This window comes from Ambystoma mexicanum, chromosome 4q (assembly GCF_040938575.1).
Source record: "Ambystoma mexicanum isolate Mex_15411 chromosome 4q, UKY_AmexF1_1, whole genome shotgun sequence".
Lineage (NCBI taxonomy): Eukaryota > Metazoa > Chordata > Amphibia > Caudata > Ambystomatidae > Ambystoma > Ambystoma mexicanum.
Window position 1 is genome coordinate 305,354,238 of NC_090928.1, and position 25,335 is coordinate 305,379,572.

Consider the following 25,335-nt stretch of genomic DNA (forward strand, 5'->3'; position numbering starts at 1 on the left):
TGCCTCGATCCACCTAGAGAAGGGACACACCACCACTAATAGATACCTATATCCATTACATACTTGCAGCCTATAGACATTGTCAATATGTAAATGCTGAAACTGACCATTCGGTCAAGGTATTACTCCTCTAATTGTTCTCAGTGCATGCCCAGCAGTAAATTTTTGACACACAATGGATGCAGTTTACCATAAATAGTGTAACGTCTTCTAACAAATTTGTAATGAACCAGTCTTCCGCAATTGTAGCAGCAAGACTCTCCCTAGTTACATGCGCGGGGTAATGCAGCTGTTCAAGTGCGACCTTTAATAACGCTTCTGGCATCACCAGCTTTCCAGTGCTATCTTGTTGACATAATGCTTCTGTAGGAGATAAAGAACCCCCCTTCGTTTCCACAATTCCTGCTCTTGCTGCGTTGCACTCCCTTGAATCTCTATTAGTTGGGTTATCCACAATTTATTAAACCTTTCTTGCACTAACATGGTTGTAACTACTTTTTCTTTAATCCTCTCAGTATCAAAACTCGACATATCTGGGGAATATGCAACCCTTTTGGCTTCTGTGTCTGCGGCTTCATTCCCGCAAGAGATAAAATCTGTTTGCTTAGTATGAGCTGCGCATTTAACGACTGCTATGGCTACTGGGAGTTGTAGTGCCTTAATAAGCCTATCCAATAAAGATGCGTACTGCACTGGAGTGCCGTCCGCACGCAGGTAGTCCCTCCTTTTCTAACGTGCTAATCCTGCGTGTACAGTTGACATCATGTAGGCGGAGTCACTGTACACCATCACTTCCTGCCCTTCGTGTTTCTCAAGTGCGACAATAAGCGCCACTAATTCTGCTGCTTGCGCTTAAAAGACGGTAGTCTGGCCCTTGCTACAACTTCAAATTCTCCATTTAATCTGTGTCTCACTACCGCTACGCCTGAATGCCTTTCCCATTAGTCTGGTCAATAAAGAGAATGTCCCCTCGTACTAACACATTTTCCTTCACAAAGGGTATATCATCATAAAATTCAACATAATTAACACAGTCATGCACATGATTGCCTTCTGCTATTGGTTCAGCTATAAACGTGGAGGATTCATTTTTTTACATCTTACAATCTTAAACATTGGGTTTGAAATCATTACCTCTCAAGCTGAAGCTCTTTGGGATATCAATGTACCCTTTGGTTTATCTAAAATGGCAAACAGAGCATGCTCCACGAAAAGAATCATAGAGCAGCCCATAACAATACTTGTAGACTTCTCAATTGCGAATGCGGCAGCTGGCAATGACTGTTCGCACAGAAAGTATCCTCTCATAACAGGGTCTAAAGTCCCGCTGTAATATGCTAAAGGCTTGTAGCCCAATTTAGTTCTCTGCGTAAGCACTGCTGTCATTACTGTCCCATTTGTGTGCGAAATAAAATAAAATTCCTCAGCATAATTGGGAATTCCTAAAACAGGGGCTGTACAAATTGCTCTTCATCTCTTCAAACCCTTCCTCCATTTATTCAGTCAATTCTAGTTTTACTTTATCCACTTGTGCTTTCCTTAATACATTTATACTAATCATTGTGGATTCATTCACAAAAATGGCTCAAAGTTACCCTCCGCTTCGACCTTGGCACAATAATTTCTATAACACGTGTTTCGATTACATGGACTTCCTGTAGCCATTGTCACTGACAGGGTACTCCGTTTGTGTCTGAGTTTTGGAAAACGGTGAGCAGGACAATGGGAATTGAGCTAAGCTATTTATCAGCTTACCACCCGCAAAGCGATGGGCAATCAGAAAGGGTGAACCAAGTCACCAATCAATACTTTAGATGTTATGTTGCAGCCTGTGGTGAAGATTGGGTTTGGTTATTACCCATGGCGGAATTCGCTTATAACGATGCTCATCGCACTTCCCTGCAGGGACTCCGTTTTATGTGTTTTATGGATACCATCCGGTTTCCTTCCCTCTCTCCCACATGAAGAATACCCAAACTCCAGCCACCAGTGACAGGAAGATCACTCTGGTGCAACTATATCAGAAGGCAAAGGTGCATCTTCAATATGCTCAGGAACAATACCAAAATAACGCTGACTGAAAACGCCAACCAGATCCACTGTACCAGATCCAGGATCACGTTTGCTTGTCAACCATGAACATCCACTTACCATCCTGCCATAGAAAGTGGAAGCCCAAGTACATAGGTCCTTTCGGGATCAAGAAGGTGGTCAAATCGGTAGCGATGAAACTAGACCTACCCTCTAACTGCAGAATCCATCTGGTCTTTCATGTTTCCTTGTTGAAGCCTGCCTCTCAATCCAAGATGTACGGAAACCAGCCTTTGCAACATCCCCCGCCTGTTGACTCTCAAGACGAATACGATGTCTGTAGGGTGAAAGACTCATGTCTTTGGAGCAATTTGGTGCAGTACTTGATTGACTGGGTGGGGTATGGCCCAAAAGACAGAACCTGCATCTCGAAGAAAGAGGTGTTTGCTCCCGACTGGTCCAACTATGCCATAAAACTTACCCAGGGAAGCCAGGGGGGTGGGCGTTCTGTCCTTTTTGGTACTCGTGGGGAGGGTTTTTTTGCAGGGGGACCTAATGTCAGGAATCCAGTTCCTGACATTGGCCTTAACACTCAGGTAAAACAGACTGCTTCTTATAGCAGACTATTGCCTGGCCATTTGTGGCAACCTAGATGGACCTCCAGGTATGGACCAAGATAGTTCCTAAATACAAACATTCAGAGTTACCCCTTCCAAGGTGGCAGCATTGTAGAACATCCAGGCCCATAGAAAGATGGCCACCCTATCAGACTGTTGACCTTCCCATACCCAGGGTGCCACAGACATCTAATTTCCTAAAGGTCTTATTTAAATGTGTTGCGGCAGGAGCCCAGCGTCTTGCAATCCAGAAATCTACGATCAACGATTCCCGCCTAGTGATCTACAAAGGACACAGACCCGACTTCCAGGCTTTAGGTAATTAGCCTGGTACTTAGTTTCATTTTGTTCTTTGCGAGTGCGATGTTACATGATCTTGTTTGTTTAAACACGTTGCAAGAAGCGGCGTCGGCAGAGTTCATTATACTCACTGCTGTTACTGCAAGTCCTGCAGTACTCATTATAACTGTCACTATTCCCTTGCCATAACAACCGGATTTTCGAAACACACGGATTCCTTACTTGTGTAATCTGCAAAAGGAAGCTCAAGTTAATTAAAGGGACGTACTCCAAGTTACGGCATCCACAATTCCTGATGGTTTCTTCTTATGTTTGTTCCACATATAATTGCTTACTGGCAATTACATGTGAAGCAACGATCTTTGGAAAGTCTTTTATCCAGTGGATTGACAGTCCATATCAGGTAGTATATTATACAGGGGTTTAACATATCAAAAAGAAAACACAGACCCATTCTTACCATTGTCCCCTCTCACCCGTCCTGTGTAGATGCTCAGCTGATCCGATCCCTTCTCAGAGAGCGCCCAGCTGATCCAACATCTTTAACAAAGTAAAAAGAAACTACCACTCTTCAACTTCTGCAACCCCTAACACGCAGTCCAGATCAAGGGAAGCCAGGGCATCTGGTTCATAATTGTTGCAAAGCTCTTGTTTTTCCATGGTTTTGGCTTGTGTGTGCTTTCTTCATGGTTCCCGGGAGCAGGTATTGGGATCTGACACAGATCAGAAGAGACCTCCTGGCAGGAGAGTACACCAGGAAGTTGTAATTGAGTAAAGAATCCTGGCAGGAGAGTATATCAGGAATTTGGAATTGCATAAAGAATCCTGGCAGGGGAGTATACCAGGCGATTTGCAAAGCTACCAGAAATAAAGAAGAACAGTGTTTTCTAAACAGAGGAGAATTTAACAGACTATTACAGAATGTTGGTGCTTAAACAGGAACCTTGTGAATCAAGTAGAAAACACAAAATTACTTATAGTAAGAGACAATTGCCATCCTACTTAAGAATCCAGGTGAAGGTGAATACCCTCTGGATCCAAGCTGTTCCACCTAGGAGAACATTTCTGTTGGAAGCATTGTTATTTTTAGTTGTGAACACTTTATTTGCCAATATCAGGTTGAAGACATGTCCTTGCACATTTGTTTTGTTTTGTTTGTGAGAGCCAGGATAGGACGTTTTGGACACAAGAACGGCTTTTCAGTTATTGACATCCTGACACAGACAGATCCTTAGTTTTGCTTTTTAGATAGGGAAACACCTCTTTAGAATATCATCAGCAAGGCATTTTCCCAACCCATTTTCATTTAATAAAAATCTTTGGCCAAAATCTGGCAACCTTGTGTCCAGCTCTCATTGCGGACTCTTCACACCACCAAAACATAATTCCCTCTGAAAGTGGGACCATTAGCTATAACATGGCTTGGTTATGCAGATGACATTGGCCCTCATTACGACCCTGGCGGAAAACGATGGCGGAAATGCAATACCGCCATCGAATAGCGCTCGGTGCGACTATGACCCGTCACCGCAAAGTACGAAGCCATTAGCGACACCGTAGTGAACGCCAACGCTAACTGCACCAAGCACGCGCGCGCGCGCCATGCGAAACCGCAAACACCACCATGGCGCAACGGTACGCCAATTCCGACCCTAGCGGACATGTACCTAACGCCATCAGGCATGGCGTAATGTACCATTCCGCCATGGTGAGAAGTACGGCATCGCGAATCAACCGTAAACGGCCCCACTGAGTGCCTGTACACCGCTCCCTGCCCACAAAGTACAACTCCCCGTAGGTGCAATGAAGTCACAATGCAACCATTGAAATGTACAAGTCACCCATGCATGGCAACGAACAAAAGAAACACAAGAGGGGCCAATGGGAGCTGCAGGGCACAGATGGCACAAATACAGAAGCCATCCCAATGGACATGACCACAGTCCCCCACCAAGAAACGCACGCAAACACAGGCACCTGTGACCAGCAATATTCCGAGAATCACATCATTCCACCAGTCCACCTGGCTGACCGGCATCTGTTACACAAAACCCAATCCCCCGCCCCTGAGCATGACAACATTCAAACTGTCATATTGGCAGCCCCCATCCCTGACCTCACGGGCTTAGTAGGCAAACGCGCCCAGTACAGTACCACGCAACTAAACTCCGAAGCTGGAACCCAATGCAGATCTCCTCACAATACATCGCCCCCCAAATAGGCATATGCCACATCACTTGAAAAGAAAAACGCTACACGGGCCAAATCAGAATAGAAATTTAATGCACATCAAAGTCACCAAGCCCATACAGCCATCAGGCCATGAACTCCTAAACACTAATCACCATTGTGGGCTGCATCCGCAAGAAATGACCAGCCACTACTTGTGTGTCGCCCTGTTCCCTCATGGTACACAGAGCCACATTCACGTACGAAAAGGCAACATGGAAGCGCACAGAACCGCAGGCCCGTCCCAATGGGGAGGCACTAGTCCAGCTGAAAGGCCGAAATGTTGCTCCGAGCCACCAGTAAGGGCATGTGGGCCATTGGCGATCGTCCCATAAGATCGTAATGCTGCTCCACTGATTAACACGAAGCAGCAGGTGTCGGGAGTAAAACCCATCTGCAGGAGTGGCATACAGATGGCAGTGGCAAAAGGGGAGGAGATACCTGTCAACCAAAAGAAAAGAAAAAGAACAGAATGGCCATCAGAACTACATTCCAACAACTCACTTCAATGATCACACGAAATCCACAGCCATATGCATGCTAGCCCACTCCAAAGGATCATCACCACCCCAAAACCACTTGCGACTCCTAACCATCTATATCGAGGTGCAAACACCATCACAAACGAGTGTACCTGTGCATGCGTCTGTCAAAACAGAATCCATCAGATGGGAATGTTAACGTGCATGGACACAAGTGTCTGAGGGCGTGTCGAGACAGGGAGGGCTCAACAAGGCCAGATAGACGATGGTCCCACCATGGCAGCCCTGCATCACATAGCGTAGGGGAGGCGGATAGATCCCAAGAAGCCCTGTACATGGCAAACTCTGTATCAAATCACCTGCCCATGCATCCATTCATCATTCCCTCATCCCGGAATCAAAACGCCTGAATAATTACTCACATAACATTAGAAACATCCATTGAGTCTGTGCGTTATGCAGCCTGCAAAATCCACAGTGCCCCAGCCCGTAATTCCAGTGTTGTGAAGTAACATGTATTTGGGAACGGCCGGCCTCATCGCCCACGTAGCAATTGCGCATCCCAAACTATTCATATCAATCATTGCTTCCTCGCCATGGGCCCTGTCTCAAGGACATTGAACAATAGAACGTTATATTTGCAGTCAGACCTGTGGGCATCTCCTCGCCGCTAGCTGGAAACCGAAAGCGCCGCCCTTCGAATTCCACATTTGCAACATCACGCCGAAAAGGCATCTGTGGCCGTTTGAAATCACTAATTATTCCATCGAGTGCGGCTGTGTGTGAAAATGGCAACTGCCTTCACCCACAAATGGGACGCCCCGCCCGTCGTTGCAACTCGGTACAGTGATGCATGAGGGCCCACCGTTACTCAAGTACTACGTTCCACTGACCCTTCACAAGTCTGTTCGCGACTGCACAGATAGTATGTGCAACAATGGGACCACAGCAGAATGAACATGTCAACCAATGTCACACGGCCATCGTGTACAAATACATGATTGCAATAGCAAGATGCCATTCCCCGATTTGCAGCGTTGTGCGCGGGACGTGCTCGGCCAAAGGGGAGAGCAGTTTGCACAGGTGGAATTAATCACCACAGGTGGAGGCCATACAGCCTGAAAACACATAAATTGCACAGCCAGTCTCCTCCCACAACCACACCGAAATGCTACCGGCAGGACTCGCGATGTTGGCCCTGGGGGACCTGATAGCACTGCAACTACTCCAACTCCAAGAAGAAGACGAACACCAACTGCAACCGGCCGCACGAAGGAGACGCAGGAGGAGGAGGAGGCCAAGGCAGGGCCAGCAAGGGCCGCCAGCACAGCCACTACCACCACGCAGGCAGCCCGCAATCCCACGCCTCCGAGCACATCCGTTCAACCTCACTGATGAGCAGATCCACACCCTCTACCGTCTGGACCGGGACACCATAGCCGCCATTGTGGACATGACACAGGCTGACCTTGTCAGCATGATAGATAGCCCAACCGCCATCCCACCCCTACTGAAGGTGGTGTCTGTACTCCACTTCCTGGCCACAGGCACCTACCAGCACACAGTCGGACAGTTGCATGGCATTTCTCAGCCACTGTTCTCACGGACACTATTTCAAGTGCTCGATGCCCTCCTGCAGCACGCAGACGACTACATCTCTCTACCACGCTCGGAGCAGGAAATTACCAACACAAAAGTGGGATTCCATGCACTTGCCGGAATACCGGGTTGCATTGGTGCCATCGACTGCACCCATGTGGAATTGGTCGTCCCACATGCCATGGAGGCCCAGTACCGCAACCGAAAACAATTTCATTCCCTGAATGTACAAATGGTGTGTGACTCCAACAGGATCATTACACATTGTTGTGCCCGATTCCCTGGATCAACCCATGATTCTATGGTCTTGAGGAACTCTACAATACCACGCTACATGGAGCGACACGCAGGGAACAGATCCTGGCTACTCGGTGAGTCTCATTACATGCATGATGATGTGGGGTATGTGATTTGGCAATGACCTGGCAGGAAGGGGGGGGGGTGTGCGTACGTAGCAATGGCATTCCACATCATACGTTTCTCGTCCACATACAGGTGATGCTGGATATCCACTGAAGAGATGGCTCCTCACACCAGTCCGGAACCCACGGGACCAGCATGAGGAGGACTACAACCATGCCCACTCACGTACCCGTGTAGTCATTGAACAGGCATTCGGCCTACTGAAGACTCGTTTCCGCTGCCTCAGCAGGTCTGGCGGGGCACTCCTGTACCGCCATGAGAAGGTTGCAAAGATGGTCATGGCATGTGTCATGCTCCACAACATGTGCGTACGTAGAAATGTGCCCATGCCCCCTGACGCAGAACTGCAAGCACCTGATGATGGTCATGATGAGGGTGGGGATGTGGCAGCACCTCATGGAGTCTGCGAGGCACCGGAGGCCCGTGACATTCGTCAGCATCTCATTGATGTATGCTTCTAGCACTCACGCCTGGTGGCTGATACATGGACACGGGACTCGTGGCACTGTGTGTGTCTGGGACATGCACAATATGGACTGTACGCCTATGATGGCCTAGTACACAAAAATCAATGTCCACACATCTCATTGGTTGATCGTGCACTTTTTATGGCATATGTGATGTCATGTTGAACACCCTATCGACCCGCCACCCAAGTGAGCCCAACACACCCCCTCCACCCTCCTACCTCCCCCCCGAACACCAGTGTCCAAAGATGCTCATTGTCAGTGGGCTGTCGCTATTGCAAGCCCCCTCTGCGGGTATCAGGGGCACCCCTGCCTGTGGAGCGCAGGTTCCTTCCAGATCTACGTTGGGGGCTGCCCTGGACGGAACTTGCAACGGATGATGTGTCTGCCTGCTCACGTCCATGCATGTCCCTAAGGGTTTGCGAGAGCTCAGTGAGCACACGGCGCACTGCGGAAAGTTCGGCACATACGTCTTTGGACGTCGCATGCAGTTCCCCCCTCAGGCTCTCGGTGCTTCTCTCCATTTGGACTCTCAGGCTCTCGCTGCTACTCTCCATTTGTGCCCTTAGCGTCTCTGTACCTCTCTCCATTTCTGCCCTAAGTGTCTCAGTTGATGTTTCTATGTCTGCCTTAGTGCCCCCACATTCATCGGCATGGTCCTTGAGGAGCGTGGCCATTTGCTGCTGTTGCACGATTAACTGGTCGAGGGACTGTTGCCTCTGCTGGGCCATGGCCATTTGCGGGGGTGTCACAGAGGGGCTGTTGTCCTCATGTTGCCTTGCCACAGGGCTTGTGGGGGATGGCCAGTCGTCGTCTTGTGGGTGCCCCTGCGTGGTATCCTCATGTTGTACGGGATGGGACAGACAGGGGGATTGGGACAGGTCATGGATGGATCTGACTTCGACATCCCCGTTTTCTGTGTCCGAGCATGCTGCCATCAATGGGGTGTCACCTATGGTGCTGCTGCCACCAGAGGCAGTGCCTTCTGTGGCATCCATTGGGGGGACCTGTGGTGGTGGTGTTGTGGGCATGCTGGCTGCTGGGGTGCCTGTTGATGTTCCCTCCTCTGTGCTGCCACCTGATTTGTGCTGCTGCCGTGTCTTGATGCGTGCAGCTGAGGTGGAGGGTCTCTGGCCGTTGGTCTTGGCCCTCTTTGCAGGTGTGCTGGTAGGGGTGTCCTGTAGCTCGTCGTTTGGATCGGACCCTGTGGTGGAGTAAAGGAGGGCGAGGGTTAATGATGGGTCTGTGGGAATTGGAATGGCATTGTATCACATGCTTTGGGGTGGTACCTGAGGGTGATTTGGGTCGGGTCCTTGGAGGTGCTTTGATTTGTGTGTGGAGTGAGGGTGCAGTTGTTTGGCAGCCTGCAGTTAGGGTGTGCCTGCTGCACGTGTAGTGCGTGTATTAGGGGTTTTTAATTATTTATGTATTTATTGTGGGTTTTAACGTGCGCTATCAGGCCGATGTGTGTGGCCGTTCTCCTGGACATGTGTTTCTGTTGCACTATGTGGACGCATGGTACTTCACATGGATGGACTGTGTGGATTTGGCATTGTTTGATCTGGTACACCTACCTGAATCTTCGGATGTCTGCACTCCTTTCTCCATCCCTCCGACTCCCTCTATGCTCTCCATTCCGATGGTGGAGGCACAGATTTCTTCCCAGGGGGTCAACTTGATGGGTGATTCAGGACCTCCCCCGGTGGCTGTGGCAATGTTGCGGTTGGCAGAGAGTATGCTGCGGACGCGTATCCGCAGGTCGTCCCATCGCTTGCGGCATTGCTGTGGGGTGCGGGGTGCGGTCCCCACCGCACTTACCCGCTGTGCCACCAGAGCCCATATGGTCTTCTTGTTTGCAAGTGCCGTTCTGGTCATTTGCGTGGAGAAGACGACGGCAGCATTCTCCTGGAGGGTCTCTGTTAGCACGGTGAGTTCCTCGCGGGAGAAGTGGACCTGCCGCTTGCGGTCGCACGCTTTCTTCGCTACTTTTCCCATTTGTCTTGGTTTCGCTAGGGTGGGTGACGGGTTGGGGTGTGTTTCAGGGTAGTGATTTTAGTGGTTGTGTGGTTTTAGTGGTTTTATAGGTGTACGCCGGGATGTTTCCCGTTCCGGGCCCATGTTTTTACTTCCGTTTCCGTATATTTCCGGTCACCGTACTTTCCGGTAGGCGCACACTGCGGTGACCGCTAAGAGGGGTGGCGGTATTGCACCTAGGGCGCCGTACGGCGGCGGTGTGGGCCGTTTTGGGGTCATTTCCGCCATCGCGGACTTTGCACTTCCGCCATCGCGGACTTTGCACTTCCACCGTGGCGTGGTGCTCGTGCCCGATGGGTCGGAATGGGCCGCACTTTGCTCCTTCGTGCAATGGCGGAAACGCTATTTACGCTGTGGCGCTCCGGTCAGTCACTTTCCGCCAGGGTCGTAATGAGGGCCATTGTGTTATTCAATCTTACACCAAAAGGGTTCATGTATTATTAGACTTACTGATGGCTTTTGCAAAAACACACAATCTCAGAATGAACCTGAATAAAACCAAGATCACTGCTTTGCAGTACACAAAACAAAAGGAAAAAAAGAACATACTTCTGAACCCGACTAGAACAAGTGGATGAATACAAATAATTGGGAGCAACCATCGACAGCCGATTAAACTGGGCAGCTCACATAAACACATGTAGCTAGAAATAAAGCAACAACTAAGGGCTCTAAAAAGATTTGCAACACATTGCTCGGGCTACACTCTAGTTGCCCTAAGCGCGATATATGAAATGAAGCTTTTACCAAAGCTCTTGTACAAGGCCATTGTTTGGTGTTGGAAAAAAGACAAAGACCTACAAAGAATTGAGAACTACTGTATTGGGTCACTATTGAATACAAATACACCCATGAAATTCCCACTTTGCAAATGTTACAAACACAGAGATAACATGGCCTTAACAATGCAACAGGCCATGTATTATAAGAATGTTACATACCAAAACAACAGTCCCTGGCGATTGTCCTCAATAGCAGCCACAATCAAATTGTTGGACTTAAATAAAAAGACCACCTGTACCATCACCTGGAAGACCGGAGCCCGGTACGAAACTAAACTGGGCTTTACTTCTATTGAGCCCACAAGTGTATTTTATCAACACACGTTGAAGTTCCTTTTACAGGAACACGACAGAAAGCAGACATGGATCCACTTAGCTGCACAAAGTACCAGCAAAGATGATATTAATAGTCAACATGCGGCGCCGGCTCCAGAGCGCTACATTAAAGAATTCCCCAACTAATTAGTACGTATAATAGTATTTAAAACATACTCCTCACCATCGAAGCCTGCTGTTCAAAAGAATTGAGATTCACCGGACCAGTCAGTTATCTTCTTGATGTCTTTCAGGCGGACTACTACCTAGAACGCTCTGGAGGCCATGGCAACCTAACCGAGTGTGCATCGAAATGGGACAAGTCCACATCTGGTTGTGCTAGTGTCCATCTCACCCTGAGGGCCAGCATCGGAGAGGATACTGCCCTATGGGGCTTCCTGATTACAATAAGCAGCTGTTCCCAGAGGTCTAATATGAGAGTCTCTGTCATTGATTCATAAGCTTTGAGACATTTCACAACGCACAACTTAGGGTGATCACGAAAGGTTGGATAAGAAATGACTTTTACAAAGAATTACATTTAGTGCGCTCACCTGGAGAGTCAGGTTTTTGTTGTTTTACTTGTAATCTTGAAGATTTGAGAGTCTAGAACACCTGTGATTGGTGTAATGGCAATCACTCACCCTTGAGCAAAGACTCTGCTGCCACTGACCATTTATAGTAATGTACCCAATTTGACTGCAAGGTTGAATTGATGTAAACTAGACTGTATATACTCACCATTACACAGGGTTTTTATAATGAGAGTGTAAATTAAATTATAAGTGTAAAAATGATGTGCCTCTGCATGATTACGCACACAGCACAGGAACTCTGAAAAATACAATTGTGCAATGCTGGTTTGTTTTCACTGGGAAAAAAAGCAGAACTTGTTGCAAAAGATTAATTCTCAATTGCCACTTAGTTTTCCATCTTGTTAATTATACAATCCTAAAATGTTAGGAAAATAAATATGCAGAGTGCCCCTGTTTGCTCCATGAGCATCTACACAAAACAAAACAGATGCTGAATGGAAAGAAACCATTCCTTTTATCAGAGTGTGCAGTTTCTTTTTTTGACAGGGTTCAGAGAAATATATTCTGTTTCAGAGGCTTTTCTCCATGTAATTTTCTTGCAATTACATCCATGTATATAAAAATCAAAAGAAGTGTTCTGGTTTCTGTCAAGTACCCTGACCTTTGCAATGCCCTCTGCTCTAAACGTGTGCATAAATGTACAGAGGAAAATAATAAAGCTGTTGTATTTACAAGATTTTCATGCGTAAAAAGGCCTTGTACGAACCTTATCTGGACGCCTGTATATACATGTTTTAATATAAGTAGGGTTTCGAGTGGGACTATGGTAATAGTCGTAGTAGAAGGATTAGGCTAAGTGAATGAGGTAGTTAAGGCTCTGGTATAGAGTGGTCAGGTAGGTAATGACCAGCCAAAGGTCATCCTGGGAGAGGGGTCACCCACTGGGACCATCATCTGGCCCCACACCTATGTGGCTGGAACAGGATAACATAACAGGGTATGTTCACCCTGGGAGTCCCACCTTGACTCCTTTTACGGGGGGGGGGGAGCTGACGGAGCAGGACCCTGGTAAAGGGCTTACACAATTGAAAGATATTTTAGTGAAAGGTGTTTAGAGGGAAATGAGACATTTGAGTAAGATTATTATTAGTATCATTATTGGTTTAATAAAGCAAAGGCCTCCTTTTGGTGTAAAAACATCACCTTGGTGTCATTTGTGTAGAGAAAGGTAACAACACAGTAGTGTATCTGTCGGTGTTAGACCATTTTCTGCTTGTGCAACATAGTTTATTTTGCACATTCCTTAGGGCACGTTTCTCTGCCGCTGGCTGTGGGAAGGCTGGTCTCACCCTGGTCTGGGGCAGGGGTGCACAATGGCCGCCAGGCCAGGGCAAAAACACCAGGGTTATGCTGCCATCAAGTAGAGCAGGGGGCCTGGCAGGACCTCGCAAACAACTTTTCAAAACATCTTATTGTGATCAGCTGCATGTTAAATGGAATCGTGTTGCAGAAGGACGTCAGCCACAGACCAGCATGAATGCTGGATGATCCTACAAGCGTGAACGCTGGGTGATTTGGCATCTATCAAGCCAAACAAGTGAATTTTAATTACAGAATCCTTGCAGCTAAACTCAGCTCAAGGAAGCTGTTCTTAATCCTTCATGAATTGGAGGGTAATTCTGCGCTAAAGCACCCATTTTGGTTGACACAAATCCTGTCCAAATGTTGAGAATAAGTTTTCGAGGAAGGTTGTGATTCACCAAAAGGCTATTGCCGAACAGGTTGTACTGCTTGACAAATCTGCTGTTCTTTGTGACACTCCAATAGATCCAGCATCTCAGTCACACTCTTGTTTTTAAAGAGATGTCTGAGAGGGAAGTTCAGAGTATTATTCAAAATATGAGACCTACTCCATGTCAAGGAGATGTTTTTCCTGCTTCCCTCTTTAAGAGCTTTCTTGCTCCACTGTTACCAAGGGTCACAAAAATAGTCAACACCTCGTTTGACAAGCACAAATGCCGAACTGTCTCAAGGAGGCATGGATCTCACCACTCTTAAAGAAGGATGGCTGAGACCCCACGATTCCTGCAAATTACAGCCCGAAAACAAATATTCTGTTTATTTAAAAGATTTTAGATCAAATTGCCTACTATCAATACAGTGATTTTACCAAGCAGCATCCAAGTCTGAATGTTGGTCAGTCTGGCTTTCGTAAAAAGCATGGAACTGAAATGGCTTTGTTAGACCTTAAGTCAAACATTGTCAGGATTGTTGAAAAAGGTCGTCTTGCCCTACTTTTGTTGCTGTACCTGTCTGCAGCGTTTGACTTGGTCGACCACTCCCTATTGATCGACAGACTCTGTAAAGTAGGCAAATGTTCTAATAAGGCTGCTCAGTGATTCAAGCCTTTTCTAGGTCCAAGGAAAGCTATTGTTACTAAGAATGAGTTTCTCTCCTCTGCTCCTTAAATTGTGGTGTGCCACAGGGATTCTGTCTTTCACTCTTTTATTTAATGTTTTGTCACGTGCTTCCCCCCATGGCACCCACAGAGCACGTTGAAACCAGGGCGCCATTGATTGTTCAGTTTCCTTTTGTTGCTTCCTGTTGTGTGGGTCTAGTCTTTTTCCTCACGAATGTTTCGTTTTCCTTAAAGCCATGACCCACCTTCTCTGCGGTGCGTTGCAACCGTACGCTTTCTCCTGGGTTTTCACGCTTTATCCTAGTGCTCTCTTCCGTGTTTTGCTTCCACTCTATTTGTTTTGTATTTTTGCCTGCTTCCTCTCTGTCATAGTGGCTCTCTTCCCTTCTAGTGTTTAGTTTCTTACCGCGGCTCTCGGAGCGGGACTTTCCTTGCGCCCGCGGTCGCGTTCTTCTTTGCTCCCCTTCCAGTTCTCGTCCCGCCTCTGCTTCTACCTGACTACATTCCGCTACCCGTTAGCGGAACTTTCCTGTCTTGCTTCTTTACTTGCTTTTCTCACTCCCCCTTCTGACCCTCTTCTGTGCTCCTCTTTCACCCTCGCTGGATTCATCCTCCCACAGCCAAACCACTCACCGTGTCACCTTTGGGTCCTCATCCCCACGAACATCCTTCCTTGTTTCTCCCTTGGTGGTTGCTCCTGTACCATTGGTATACCTTGGAACTTCTCCGGTCCTCTTACCTTCTGCAGACAGTCCCTTACAGGAAACAACAAGCAACAAACAACTCTGCCTTGCTACTACAATCAGCCAAGCACTGCAACATACCTGAGAGGTTTTTTCTGCCTTTGGCTTTTTTCTCTCACTGGCTCTCTCGGGTGGGGGTCCTCTGCCTGTCAGTTCAGAAAAGGCGGCAGAGTGGCTTCTACCCGAGGGAGGCCGTACCTCTGCAAGGAAAAACATCAGCCTCGAAGGAAGAAAGTTCAACATCATCAGAAGATACAGGTAAGGAGGAGGGGGAAAACAAACTAAGTGACGACCAAGAGGTCACCAAGCCTGACGAGCGTGACATTTTGCAACACCAGAAGAAAACCATCATGGCCACAGTGGAGAAGATCCAGGAACTAGTGAACGCAGTACAGGGCCTATCTCAGGAGGTTCAGACCCTTACAACAGAGAACGCTACCCTACGCCAAATGATGGCCAATCGTGACCAGCTACGGGCTGAACTCCCATCCATGTCGCTAGCCTCCGGGAAGTATGATGGGGCACCTCAGAGATTCAAGGAATTCATGGAAGCCTGTATAATCCACTTCAACTTCCGGCCCCAAACCTATGCATCAGACCAGGCCTGAATAGGGTTCCTCATTTCCAACCTTACAGAGAACGTCCTGGCATGGGCTACCCCTCTGGTTACCAGCACCAGTCCGCCTCTACAAGACTAAAGACTATGCCACCTTTACGACACAGTTCAAACAAGCCTTCGAAGGACAGGAATCAGTCCAGGTTGCTAGTGAGGAACTGCTGGATATCCGGCAAGGATCGCTGGATTTGTTAACATACATTTCACAGTTCAAGAGAGTTGCTGCCGAGACTGGATGACCGGAAGCGGCTCAATACACAATATTCCAGCGGTGCCTCCGGGAGGAGCTTAAAAACGAACTGGCCAGAACACCTAGACCTACCACATTCGCCAAACTGCTGTCTACAGTCGTACAAGTGGACTACCGCCTTGCCGAAAGTCCTACAAGTGGACTACCGTCTTGCTGAAAGAAGGGCTGAGCGAAAGAAGGGTCGCAGTCCACCCTTCCACCCTGATCCCCTGGTGTCGATACCCTCCTCACCTCGACCAGCCAAAGAAGAGCCTATGCAGATCGGAACCGCACGCAGTCTCCTGAGCCCCGAGGAACAAAAGAGAAGAAAAGACAACAAGCTTTGTATGTACTGTGGATCAGACAAGCACATGCTACGCGACTGTCCAGAAGTCCCACCACGTAGGCCGGGAAACAGCCATCCTCAGAACTAGAAGGGATGAGTTTTTGAGGAGGACTCTCCAGTCCTTACTTTTCTATGTCTGTTTCTTCCATGGCCTCTACCGAAGATAACCGGCTAATGGTGGTAGCGGTACAGGTGCATTATGAACACAGAATCATAGATGCCTTGGGTCTTGTTGACTGTGGAGCAGCCGGTTGCTTTATGGACACAGTTTGGGCTAAAAAGACGGCAATCCTTCTGCTGGAAAAAGAAGAAGACCAAAAAGGGAAGGGTGTTGATGGGAGACCTCTGGGCTCTGGATTGATCACTCACGCCGCGACAGCTCTCACCATGACAGTACTGCAACACACAAAAGGGATACAATTCGACCTTATAAGGGCTGCTCATTTTCCTGTCATCCTTGGTGTTTCATGTCTTCTCAAGCACAACCCCGCAATTGACTGGGCCAAGAACCAAATGGCCTTTACCTCGGATTTCACGGAACCAATTATGTCACTGTAAAGACTCTTGCGGATTCCCTACTACCACAGACTGCTTTGAGGGTCCATAATATTCCCGCCAGTTTATGTGAATACAGTGAGGTATTCTGTGATAACGACCCACAAGAGCTGCCTCCACACAGACCTGAGGACTGTGCAATCAACCTCATACCTGATGCCCTGGTGCCCTTTGGACTCATGTTTTCTTTATCCTTCAAAGAGAAAGAAGTCCTACGGAAGTATCTTGATGACAATCTGCTGCACGGTCTCATCCGACCATCGTATTCACCAGCTCGGGCATCTTTGTTTTTTGTCCTCAAGCATGACACTCACGAGTTGAGACCGTGCATGGACTACCGTGGCCTTAACCAAGTGAACATACGGATAGATATCCAATGCCAGTTAATAAAGACATTCTAGAAGCAGTGCAGGGGGCCGTGGTCTTTTCAGAACTTGACTTGCATAGAGCATACCATCCGCTCCATGTCCGTGCGGGGGACGAATGGAAAACAGCCTTCCGCACCCTGTACGGGCACTTTAAGCACCAGGTCATGCCATTTGGGTTAGTGAAAGCCCCATCCATATTTCAAAGATTCATGGATCACCTGTTTTTGGATCTTCTGTACCACAATACCGTTGTGTACCTTGCAGATATCTTGGTTTATTTGTCTTCTCATCAACTTCATCAAGAACACCTCTGTCAGGTGCTACAACAGCTCAGAGATAATCATCTACTGATCAAACCAGAAAAGTGTGCGTTTCAAGCTACCACGGTTCCTTACCTAGGATTGATACTATCAAGCGCCGGGGTTCAGATGGATCCGCAGAAGGTAGAGGCTATTCTCAAATGGCTTGCTCCTGTTTCAGTGAAGGAGGTTCAGAAATTTCTAGGACTACCGAACTTCTACCGCAAAGTTTTAGCAGCCTTCTCTGAAACCGTCTTGCCTATCACTGCTCTTCTGAAGAAATCCTCGGAACCGTTCATTTGGACCAGACCGGCGGATGAGTCCTTCCTCCAATTTAAACAGCTCTTCTGTGCGGCTCCTCTCCTTTGGCAGCCTGATCAGGGACGGCCTTTCATTGTAGAGACGGATGCCTCGGCAGCAGCTCTAGGAGCCGCTTTGTTACAAGAGTTCCAAGGTAAGGAACATACGGTGGCCTATATTTGAAAAACTCTCACACCCAGTCAGACCAACTATTCTATAATAGAAAAAGAACTCCTCACCATGAAGACCGCCTGTGAGGAATGGCGTCATCTGCTCCAAGGTGCTGCTTACCCTTTCATCCTAAGAACAGACCATAAAACCCAAAACCAAAAAAATCATTCAACAGATGGAATTAACCAATTCCAGGCAAGCTTGGTGGGCGCATTTCTTTGCCCAATACGATTTTTCTATTATGTACCTACCCGGATCCAAGAACGTGCTTGCAAATGCACTCTCCTGCGAACCTATACCAGGGGTCTCCTTGGAGCATCTACCTGAGCCGATCATCCCTTCATGCAAAATAGTCAACCATGTCTCTACCGTTCTGCAACAGGTAAGGATGGCTACTGGTCGTATTTCCATCCTTCCAGCTTAAACTCATCAAGAGGTAGTCAACAAACAAGACGGTTTGCTGTTTGTCAACAAACGGTTGTTTCTTCCGGATCTTGACACTCGGCGTCTCGCTTTGAAGTGGTGCCATGACAGTCCCTTGGCTGATCATCGGGGAGGACCCAACACCACGGAACTCCTCAAAAGACAGTTCTAGGGGCCTGGTTTAACTTCAGACGCCAACAACTACGTCCAGTCCTGTCCCGTTTGTTGCTGCGCTAAATACTGCCTCCAAAAGCCTATCAGTTTGTCGCAACAAGCGACCCTTCCAACAAAACCCTGGAGTGTCTGGTCTACTGACTTTATAGTAGATCTGCTGCCCTTAGTGGGCTGTTCTTGTATAATGGTCACGGTTGACATGTTCACCAAGATGGTACACTTCTCTCCACTACCCGGACTCCCAACCACCACAGAAATGGCTGCTGTATTCACCATTTTTCGTCTCCATGGACTACCTGAAAAGATAATATCCAATTGGGGTAGCTAGTACACCTCACGCTTTTGGGGGGCCCTCGGTTCCAAACTAAGAATAGAAAGGGCATTGTCCTCGGGTTTCCACCCACAAACGAATGGGCAAACGGAGAGGCTTAACGCCTTACTAGAACAATATCTCTGATGCTATATCAATTCACAACAGGACAATAAAGATTACCCCTGCTAGCTGCGCAGGGAGTATTAATTCTATTAAAGACTAAGGAGGCGAGCATTATGCTTCATCTTCATTTATTCTACTCTTCAGCAGTTCAACAAAAACACAAAATCAGAAAAACTGTGAAAAGTGTTAGAACAAACTTTTCTCTTCTTTTTTTTTTTTTTTTTTTTTTTTTAACTACAACCCCCATGAGTCTCTGTAGTCCATGCTCCATCTACCAGTCACAACCCACTTCCTGTGCTTGGACTCCTCCTCTGCTTTTACTCGCTCTGACAGCTTCTCATGTAATTAACTTGTCCTCGCCAACGTAGCGAAGGTCCTCTAGAACTGTTAAACTCAGCCGCTGGTGCCTTCCGGACGTCTGTCGCTCTCCTCTGCTATACAGCTTTCAGCTATTCTTCTGGTCTTCTCCTATGCAAATGAATAACGATAGGAGATATTAGGGTGGTGTGTACGAACGTACTTGTTCATATAATGCACTGACAATTATACAAGTACCGAAAAAAAAACATGGGCGGGAATTTAATGCTCGCCTCCTTAGTCTTTAATAGAATTAATACTTCCTGCGCAGCTAGCAGGGGTAATCTTTATTCTATGGCAAGACTGGAGGCGAGCATTATGCTTGTTCAAAGCTTCCCCATCACTGTATTAGCTAAACTCTCAGATGGCTTAAAATAAAATTCTTTAAACGTTTGCTCACTCGACCAATCTGCGGCTAGCATTATCTCGCTCAAAGGCACTCCCGCTCTTGCGGCCGAGGAGGCCATTGCTCCCCTTACTGAATGAGCTCCATACACGCTCACATTCACACCAGCTGCTTGCATGATCTCTCTAACCCATCTGGCGATGGTGGCTGTCGTAACTGCTTGAAAAGGCTTTCTGCGCGCTATTAATAGCTGAGTGGTATGCGCTGCTCCGTTCTCAGCAGTTCTATTCTCGTACTCCTTAATACACCGTGCTACGCACCATTTTGAATTGTTCGGGAAATAAGGATAGTGCACTGTGGATGTTCCCGTCTTGGTCCTCTTTACAATAGAGAACGTAACGCCTTCTGGGCCAAAGGACCGTCTATTAATCTCTAGTGCTCTTACGTCCGATACTCTTTTGCAAGACACTAGACATAGCAACATAGCTAACTTTCCTGATAACTGCTTGCTTGACAGGAAACTATCCGTCGGCCAGCAAGATAGTAGGTTTAACACAGATGCAACCTCCCAAGTCGTCTTATACCTGGGCTCTGGAGGAACTCTGAATCTTGCACCTCTGATGAGCCTCACCACTGCCGGATGTTCCCCGGCGGGGACGTTGTCTATCGGTATGTGCCCGGCTGAAATTGCCGATCTGTAAACTCCTATTGTGCGAAAGGCTTTCCCATTCTGCAACAGGCTCGCTAGAAAGTTTAGAATCTCCACTAGAGGTGCAGAAACGGGATGAACACTTCTGTTCTTACACCAGCTCGTCCATTTTGCCCAAGCTGCGTCGTAGCTCCTCCTAGTGGATGGAGCCCAGGATTCCGCGATGAGCTGAGCAGCCTGATCCGAAATTCCCGGCAGCGCCCAACGCTTCCTGATATCCTGCACGCGACTAGCGGGAGTGTCCCTCTCACTCTCAGAGGATGACACGATCCAGCTGGGTCCGTGAGGAGTCCCACTCCTTCGGGGAGAATCCTGGGGACGTCCGTCACTAACTCCATTAAGGCGGGAAACCACACTTGAGCCTTCCATAACGGTGCAATCAGTACCAACTCCGCCCTCTCCCTCCGACATTTCGCTAGTACTCTGCTCAACATCATGAAGGGAGGGAAAGCGTAGTGCGGCCCTCCTGACCACTCTTGCAGGAATGCATCCGATCCCAGCGCTCCTGGGTCTAATCTCCAACTGTAATAGCGGCTCGTCTGAGCATTGAGGCGGGATGCGAAGAGGTCTATCTGCAGCGGTCCCCATCTCGTGTTCAGCTTCTGAAACACCGCTGGGTCCAGTTTCCAATCGCTGGAGTCCGTCAGGTAGCGAGAGTTCCAATCCGCTACTGCGTTCAATGACCCCGGTAGGTACTCTGCCGTCACTGACGTCCCTGATTGTAGACAGAAATGCCACAGGTCTTTTGCCAGCTCCGCTAACATCTTGGACCTCGTCCCACCTAGGTGGTTGATGTATCGCACTGCTGAAATGTTGTCCATCTTCAGCAGGACACAAGAACGCACTCTCTCTTTCGTAAAAACCTTGATCGCGAACGATCCTGCCAGAAGCTCCAGGCAGTTTATGTGCAGCTGGAGTTCCTCTTCGCTCCACTTGCCTCCGGTCTGCAGCTGACCGCATCTGGCTCCCCAGCCCTTTCGGCTGGCGTCCGATTCTATGATTAGATCCGGCTTGTCCCCGAATATGGCGCGTCCATTCCAAGCATCCATATTCTTTAACCACCACTCTAGTTCTGTAATGGAATCTTGATCTAGCGGTACTTGATGGTGGTATTTCAGCCCTTGCTGCAGGTGCTTTATCTTCAATCTCTGCAGCGCTCGGTAGTGCAAGGGACCCGGAAATATGGCCTGGATCGATGCTGCTAGCAGCCCTACTATCCTCGCTAAGGTTCTGAGCGATACTCGTTTCTTCTCTAAGCATACTCTGATCTCTCTCTTGATATCTTTCATCTTCCGAGCTGGAAGTTCCAGTGTCGCTTTCTTGGTGTCTAAAACGAACCCCAGGAAATCCAGCCTCTGTGCTGGTGTGGTATCCGATTTCTCGGTATTTACAAGGAAACCTAGAGAGGTCAGAAGGTCCTGTACCCATCTCGTCTGGTATACTAACACTTCCCGATCCTCCGCCATAAGTAGGAGGTCGTCCAGATAGACAATTAACCTGACACCTTTCTCCCTGATCGCTGCTGCCACCGGCTTCATCAGCTTCGTAAATGCCCAGGGAGCGGATGCAAGACCGAATGGCATTGTCTTGAATTGCCAGAATTGACTCCGCCAGCGAAAAGCTAGGAACGGTCTGAACTCCTCGAGAACAGGAACCGTGAGGTAGGCGTCTTTCAGATCTAATCGCGTCAGCCAGTCTCCTTCTCTTAAGGAGTCTCTGAGCTGATGGACGCCTTCCATCTTGAAATGCCGGTATGTTATCCAGCCGTTCAGTTCCTTGAGGTTTATCACCGGTCGAACCTTCTCCTTCCTGTGCACTAGGAACATATTGCTCACAAACTTCGGTGCTGTATGGCATTTTTCTATCGCTTGCTTGCTGGCTAGCTGCGCTATCTCGTTGTCCAGACACGCTTGCTCTGCCTGTGCTAATGTCTGCCCCTGTGGCTTGCGCTGCTGCACCGGGGTCTCTATAAAATCTATCTGAAGGCCTTTGACAGTTTGCAAGACCCAGGAATCGCTTGAAAGCTTGCGCCAATTCCTTAAAAATATGCGCGTCCTCCCCCCAACTGGCGCGTAGTAACTCTCTCTCACCTGGTGTGAATCCCTGGCCTCGTCCTGAACCTCTGGACCAGCGACCTCTCTGGGATCTCCCTCTGGATGGGAAGAACGAGTCTTGACTTCTATTCTCCCAGTATTGCGCCCTGGGGTTATGGGGTCTTCTTCCTCCCTGACTGCGACCAGCTGCGCGACCCCTGTAGCGGCTGGTCCCTCCAAAAACCCTACTTGGGAAAATCTTTCGGATTGATGCTTGTGCCTTCTCTAGGGAAGCGAAAGTGCCGACAAACCGGCCCATCTCCTTTCCGAAGGTCTCGCCGAACAGTAGGCCTTGGGCTCCTTCCCCCGCTTCGTATGAAGATAGATCGCTAAGCTTCGAGTCTATCTTGAGTAATAGGCCTTTACGCCTTTCGGACGCGATGGCACAGTTTGCGTTTCTGAGCAGGCAGACTGCTCTTTGGGCCCATCCTGCTAAGGCATCTGGGTCCACTTCCTCTCCTGTGTCCTTCGCTCTTTCTGCGAGGTCCATAATTTTGGCGAGAGGGCCTGCTAGATCTAAAACCTTCTCCTGGCAGCTCTTCCAGGATCTATCTATGCCCTGGCGGGGGTCTTTGCTCGTCTTCGACACGAAAGTCAGCATTTTCGGGTCTAGCTCTGGGGCTTCCGCTACCTTCCCCGGCAATTGGGGGCGTGGGCACTCCGCTCGCAGGCGCTGCCGCACTTCTTTGTCTAGCGGTTTACGTAACCTTGCTGCCATATACTGCGTTACTCGGGGGGAAGGTTGCCACTCCGTGGATCTAGGATTGTGGATGGCGTCTGGGTCGAACATATCATCCTGAGCCTCTAGGAGGTGCTTTTCCTTCTTAGCTCTCTTTCCTCCGCTGGGCTTGGCCCAGTCCTCCTCCTCGGCCTCCTCTTCCTCGAATGAGGCCTGATCCTCAGTTAGCTCCTCTTCCGAGCCAGGGTCTTCTCCAGTGTTGTCCTCCCCTGGAGCGGGGGTCGTGAGGTTCGGCACTGCCTGCCTCTGCAGGTAAGCTTCTTTAAGCTTCGCAAAAGCGTCAGGCACCTCCAAGGCCAAATCTGTCGCCTCTTCCAATGGGCCCCGGGGGTCGTCAGAGGGTTTCCTCTTGAGGGCCAGCTTACTCCCCTTATGTCCCTCCTTCAAGGGTTCCGTGGGCGTGCGCTTATCGACTTTGGTGCTTGTATTCGGCTGAGAAAGCATAGCTTCCAACGTCTCCAGCCTCTCTTGTAGGGGTCTTACCCCTTCCGCCACTGCATCCGTAAGAGAGCTACCCAGCACATGCTTAAAGCTGGCAGCGAGGTCATGGGATTGCTCTTCCTCGCTCCATTCGAATTCCGACATTCTTTTCTTTTCTTTTTTTTTTTTTTGTGCTGTGTGCCTAGTGTTACCTTGAACAGGTGTCTCCGGCACGCCCACTGCTCTCTTATGATGTCCTTATAATTTTATTATATATTTATTTCTTTTAGTGGCTGCACCGTCGTCCGTATTTCGCCTTCCGGCTCCTGTGAGGGATCTCACCCTCACTGCGTCATATATGCTGCTCCTCGGCAGCGTCCCGGTCTACAGACCTGTGTCCTCTTAGAGTTCGCTGGCTGCTGAACTGCAGGGACAGTGCTTTATCTAAGCCTTGACGCACGCGACCGAACGATCGCTGTAATCGTATGACCGTCTGTCTTTCGACTCACAATGCTTCTTGCTCGGCTCCTGGGATTGCCTGTTATGTAGAGGCGTCGCCGGCATTCCCTGAGATGGTACAACGCGATACTTCGCGCTTAGCTCCGCCCACCCGCGGGTGGGGGTCATGTTGTGTGAGCGCGAGGCTCCATGCTTTGCGCGCTAGCTCCGCCTCCTCGAGGGTGGGGGCTGTACGCTCAATGTTATGAGCTTGGCTCGCTGCGGGCCTCCGCTGTTTCTGACTGGACAAACCCCAAAGGTGTCGGGCATTCGACACGGGGCCGACGGCCTCGCGGCCGGGAATATGTCTAAAAATTCTCCCGAGAAAAACTTTCTCTGAGTTCCGCGACAATCCTCCGCGGCTAGCGAATACTAGACTTCTAAATCGCTGCGCGGACGCGCACCTGTGAATAGATACCAATAAGGCTATATTCTCGCTTTCAAATAATCATTCTCACGCTCACATTGAAGTGCAATCACTCTCAGCTCCTTATTCCACACCTTTGACTAAAAATTCTCCCTCTCACTCAGTCTGCTTTGCGCGGGCATACGGAGAGGAAAGAAATAGTACTTATCTGCTTGAAGAGCAGTAAAAGAAGAGGAGGAGTCCAAGCACAGGAAGTGGGTTGTGACTGGTAGATGGAGCATGGACTACAGAGACTCATGGGGGTTGTAGTTAAAAAAAAAAAAAAAAAAAAAGAAGAGAAAAGTTTGTTCTAACACTTTTCACAGTTTTTCTGATTTTGTGTTTTTGTTGAACTGCTGAAGAGTAGAATAAATGAAGATGAAGCATAATGCTCGCCTCCAGTCTTGCCATAGAATTGGGTGGCCTTACTCCCAACCACTGAATTCTCCTATAATAACTCCAAACACAGCACCACCACCCTGAGTCCTTTCTACTGTTTCTACGGTTTTCACCCTCGTGCTCTGTTACCCGAGACTTGCAGACATTCGCTGTCCCGTCAGTGGACGCTATGTTCTCTAATATCTCTGATGCACATGCCATCCCCAGTAAAGCACTCCAAGCCACTCAGTTCCGCTACTCTATGCAAGCCGATCCACAAAGTCAACCCTCACTGATTTGGGAGAAGGGAACCAAAGTCTGGCTTTCGACTAAATACCTTCCGCATTGGTTGAGGTTGTCAAAATTGTCGCCAAGGTATTTGGATCCTTTTCCGATATCAGAGCGGATCAATCCAGTGGTTTATCGTCTACAGCTGCCTAAGCACATGAGACGCATACATCCAGTCTTTCACTCATCGTTGCTCAAAGAATACCA

At 48.5% G+C, this 25,335-nt stretch overlaps 1 protein-coding gene and 1 long non-coding RNA gene across 3 annotated transcripts in view; one reads left to right on the forward strand and one right to left on the reverse strand.

Annotated features, from left to right (window-relative positions):
* Positions 1-25,335, forward strand: part of TMEM181 (transmembrane protein 181) — an 875,876-nt gene that overhangs the window by 66,802 nt on the left and 783,739 nt on the right. The gene's annotated exons all lie outside the window — the stretch shown is intronic.
* The window catches only part of LOC138467694 (uncharacterized), a 31,369-nt gene that overhangs the window by 1,292 nt on the left and 4,742 nt on the right, over positions 1-25,335 (reverse strand). The window lies entirely within an intron of this gene.